Here is a 5,357-nt window from a genome sequence, read left to right as displayed (position 1 = left end):
TTTTGCCCAGAACAGTAAACAATTGCTATTTATACTTATTCTAAGCCATCAAAAACCTGTGTTTTCTTCTTGTTAATTGTTAGGCCAAAATTAGCACAAGCAGCCGAGAATTGATCCAGACGTTGTTGCATCTTAGCCTCAGAGGCTGCATTGACTGCACAATCATCTAAACAAAACAAAACAAAAAAATCATACACTAACTATCCTTCCCCTTTAATCTTGGCTTGTAGCCTTTTCAAGTTAAATAATTTACTATCAGTGAGGCAGCTGACTTTTATTCCATTTTTGTCTTCATTGAAGGTGCACATTGTGGAAAACACCATACTAAAAAGAATAGGAGCAAGAAGACAGCCTTACTTCACCATACCGATTACTGGGAATGTGCAAGAGCATTGTCCATTATCCAGAACTTTGGCAGTTATGCCATTGCAAAAATGACATACAGTACTGATAAATTTCTCTAGGCAACAACATTTTGCCATATTTTTCCATAAACCCTAATGATTGACATCCATATATAGAACTATCAAATTATAGCAAATGGAGAAATAATGAATGCTGTGGATAAATTCACTTACTTTGGCAGCATACTTTCTCAGGGATATACATATAAATAATGAGGTTGATACTCACAATGCCAGATCTAGTTCAGTGTTTGGGAGGCTCCAAAGGAAAGTATGGGAGAAAAGAGCTGTTGTGCTGACCTCATTTTTGTATGACTGTGAAACCTGGATAATATACCAATGCCATGCCAGGAAACTGAATTGCTTCCATTTGAATTGTCTTAGAAAAATTCTGAAAATCACTTGGCAAGGTTAGGTACCAGATACTGAGTTCCTTTCTCAAGCTGAATTGCAAAACATTCAAACTCTATTGCAGAGAACACAATACTTATGGGCTGGCCACATTATCCAAATGCTAAACATACATTTGGCAAATATACTTCAAGTAAAATAGCCCAAAAGGCTACTTTATGAAGAACTCATACAAGGCAAACACTCACAAGAAGGTCAGAAGAAGTGATACAAGGATACTCTCAAGGTTTCTCTGAAGAACATTGTAATCAATTGTGTGATATGGTAAACAGTGGCAAAGGACTGCCCTCCATGGCATGCCTGCATCAAAGAAGGCACTGTGTTCTATTAACAAAGCAGAATTGCAGTAGCTCAAAAGAAACATGAGATATGTAAATTTAGAGATATCTCCACTACTAATGTGCATATGGGCTATTTGTGCCCAATCTGTAGTAAAACCTTATGAGTTCATATTGATCTGATCAGTCACAGTGGGACACACTGTACCTTAACCCCTACATAGTGATATCATTTTGATCCTCTTCAAATATGAAGGACAACGACCAACCAACCAAGCCATCAAAACTTAAACAATGAGCCATAGAGGCTTGGGTTGGGGGCTATTATTGTCCTTTCAATGAAAGGCAATCTTATTTGGGTTTAAAGGCCTAGTTAAGTAGTTCCATTTGAAACACAATGGGGAATTCCAGAGAAATCTTTGGACTCATTTAAAAACATTTGTAAGCCTAGTTTTTTTCATAGCTATATTTCAAGATAACATAAAATAAAACTGCACAGGACAAAAGGTTAATTGTCCCAGCTTTTGAAAAAAATCTATCCCCTAAAATATCTTACAAAATTTGTATTTTGTCACCAAAAATTATACTCCTACAGCAAGAGCACCCACATGTAAGGATATGGTGCCCCAAATGGAGATAGGGATCACATTGTCATGGGAGGATTATGGGCCCCGGTCACCCCAACAATTCTCTGGGGGGTTCAAGGAACTTTTTCCTTGAAACCTCAGGGGTTTTCCCTTGAAATCAAGTAGGGCTCTCCTTGAACACAATCAAGGACACACACACACTCACCTAATGGAGATAAGAGGCACAGATCGAACTGAGCATGCTCCAGGACCATCACCCTACATTCCAGTCATTCTAAGCATCTGGATGAGGTAATCCAGGAGAAGACCACCTGGAACCGCCCATCAGCAGACTGCTTAGATCCATCAAGACAAAGTTGACACCCACCACCAGATCTCTCACAAGGGATTCTTCCAACCCCAGCACAACTCGGGAAGACCACCAGCCCCTCCTGCAATAAGAGACTCTTACCCACCCCCATCTAAACCCTATAAAATGGCACCCCACAAGTTAACGGGGTGGGGGGGAGAGAAGCGTTTTGTTCTGGCAAGACCTTCCCCCCGGCCGGTTTCTCTTGTACCCCAATAAACCTGTTCTCTTATTCCTAATTAGGTCTTGTGCTAGAGTGTAATTCTTTACAGAGGAATCCTAAGGACCCACGTGCTTTCTCCTATCGGTTTCCCCCCCATATCATTGATGATATGGTGGGAAATGGGGTATGGATTGTGTTAGGGATTGGGGTTCTTGGGAATTCCTCTTTAAAGAATTACACCCTCTTGCACACAAAACTTAGTTAGAATAAGGTGATAGTTTATTTAGGAACAAGGGAAGGGAAGGGTGGGGGGAGGGAAACCATGAAAGAAATCCTTGGACTTTTCCTGGGGAGATTTGGCATAAAGCACATGGCTCAGAGGTACCAAATCTCCTCGAACAGGAGACTGGAAGGTACTTTTATAGAGGCCTGATGGGGGTGGACCATGTGCCTGTGGAAAGTTCCTTTAGCGAGAGAGGACCATCCCCCACTGGTGGTAGCTGGGGGAATTGGGTGAGGAGGGGAGGACCATCCCCCACTGGTAGTGACTAAAGGAATTGGGTGAGGGGTGGCTACAGATCCCTCTTCAGAACACAAAGGCCGAAGCCACACCCAAATTTATCTCCCCAGGGTAAGGGAGACCAAAATGAAGGGTAGGAATCCGAAGCTAGCTCAGTCCGGTTTGGTTCATCTTATCTCTCTAGGCGTTATCTGTCCTCTGGTTTAGTTTCTCAAGGAGAAGATTCCTTGGTGTGCCCCAGAGAACTTCTGGGGTGCTCTGCACCCCATGACAACATGATAAAAAGCTGTATTTGTATGTGACTACAAGGCAGACAAAGCAGATTTCCCTAGTCTTATCTTCTACCATCCTTATCCAAGAGAGACTTTCATTCCTCCCAGGTGCTTTTTTTTTCAGAGATAGTTTTGGGGTCTGCAAAGCCCTCAGTTCTTCCAAGGTGGCATGATCCAAGGAGAAGTGTGGTCACTGCTCTCCTGGCCTCTGAATGATCATAAGCACTCTTCTCTGCCCTGGAACTGTGATTTTGGTCCTTGTATTTCACATATAAAACATGGATAATAATAGCACCTGCTCCCCAGGATTGACTGAATCAGTAATGGGATAAAGGCAAAAACAGATTTTAAAGAAATAAAAAAAAAGTAGAGGAGGAGCCCTGGAAAATCCACATACTATCTCTAAAGGTAAATTATTGTATTTTGTGGAAGTAAATCAAAGAAATATGAGAATGTATACATTATGGGCCTGGGGTACCTCAGAAGTTTTCTGGGGGAAATCAATGAACCTTCTCCTTGAGACACTAAACCAAAGGGCAGACATACCTAAAGAGATAAGTGGCACCTGTTCAGGACTGAGTTAGCTCCAGTACCAGCACCCTTCATTCCAGTCTCCCCCACCCCTTGGGGAGATAAGATTAGGTGTTGCTGTAGCCTTTCTGGCATGAGGGGGATAGAGATGGCTTGAGAGACTGGAGCTACCTCTTGCCCAACTTCCCTCAGCCACCACCAGTGGAGGATGGTCCTCTCCCAAAAAGGGAACTTTCCACAGTTATATGATCACCCCTTCAGACCATCATCGGTCCTCTATAAAAGTATCTGCCTGTCTCCAGCTCAAGGAGATAGGTATCTCAGAGAACCATGGCATTGTGCCATGCCTTCTCCCCATGAGAAGTACAAAGACTTCTCTCTTGGTTTCCTTTTACTAGCACCTAAATAAAATATTATTTTATTCTAATTTGATTTGTGTGCAAGAGAGTGTAATTCTTTAAAGAGGAATTCCTAAGAACCCCAACCCCAAGTCCCCACCTATTTCCCCCATAACAGTATATATGGTGAGAGAGGAGATTGAGGGGAATGTTTGAGGTAGTCCATAAGGGAATTGTAAATGGAGCATAACTCCTGTAATCCCTTAGAAAGAAAAGGAGAAAGAGGAAAATGTGAGAGGTGGCAAGAGGAAGGGATTGAAATGGGAGAATAAAGGGGAAATGTTTTAACCTAATAGAAGGAGGGTTTCCCACTGAAAAACACTCCCACAGTTGAAGAGGTAAATGTCTACAATAAGACATGAAGACTTTAGAATGGGTCTAATGTAAGGGGAATTAGTGCACAGAGAAATTACTTCTTCTGAGGGTGTTATGATTAGATAGCATGGTTCTTTAGAAGAAGAGAAATTGGAACTCTTGGGGGCAACCAGTCCCCTGAAATGTAGAAGGGCAAGGATTCAGTGAAAAGAATACATGGCAAATTGGAAAGAGAAAGATCATAGTTAGACTTCAAAATTAGAGATACAGAGTAATTTCAACCATCGGGCAATATTTTTATCTTCTTCACTTCCCTTAAGAATTGACAACTTTATGTTGATTGAGATGCAACAGAAGAAGAAAAAAAGATAATGGGCAAGATCTACAAAGATAGAAATTAGGAGAGAGCTCAAACTTGTTACTTCAGAAATTTTAAATTCCATGAGGAATCCAAAGAAATTTTTTTTTAAGAAAAAAGAGCAAGGCTTTATTCACAAAAGGAAAACTGAGGGGAGCCTGGGGTTCTCCATTGGGCTGAGTCAGGTGCTGGTCAGGAGAGGGAGTCTCTGGCTGCACTACTTGCCAGCAATGAGTGGGTTCCTGAGGACCATGATGACTGAATCCCCTCTCAGGAAGATCTTGGAAATGTAATGATCTTTGTTCACTGGCTTGTACTTCTTCTTGCCTTTGCTGCTCTTGGGTACCTCCATCCACATCTCCTTCACATTCTCCAGGACAATGTTGCACTTCCTGTCAAAGGCAGGAACTTGTTCTTGCGGCAGTTGATAAGAACCTGAGTGTTGTTCTTCACTGACTGTGTGAGCACCGACAGGGGCCCAGTGTTGAATTCCTCCTCTTCCTGCTTCTGTAGTTCCTCAGGGGTCATCTCTTTCTTGGGCTTGTTTAAGAGTCCCATGATGCTGGTGGTCCCTCTGACCTTTGCACTTCCTTGCTCCATGGCTGCCTCTGTGATCTGGCTCTGTTTTCACTGCTGCCTGGAATTGATTCTGGACAACAAAGAAATTTTTTAAAGAATCAATAAATATAAGAACTAAATAATAAAAAAATTTAGAATAGAAAAAGGGAAGAATTATTCAACTGATAAATGGTCAGGGGATATGAATAGGCA

General features: G+C 41.9%; 1 pseudogene; it reads right to left on the bottom strand.

The window, feature by feature from the left end:
- Nucleotides 1-4,803: 4,803 nt before the first annotated feature.
- LOC122726559 lies at nt 4,804-5,144 on the bottom strand (annotated as a pseudogene).
- Nucleotides 5,145-5,357: the final 213 nt, after the last annotated feature.

Source organism: Dromiciops gliroides, chromosome 4, assembly GCF_019393635.1.
Source record: "Dromiciops gliroides isolate mDroGli1 chromosome 4, mDroGli1.pri, whole genome shotgun sequence".
NCBI classification, from domain to species: domain Eukaryota; kingdom Metazoa; phylum Chordata; class Mammalia; order Microbiotheria; family Microbiotheriidae; genus Dromiciops; species Dromiciops gliroides.
This window is presented reverse-complemented; position numbering and strand designations above follow the sequence as displayed.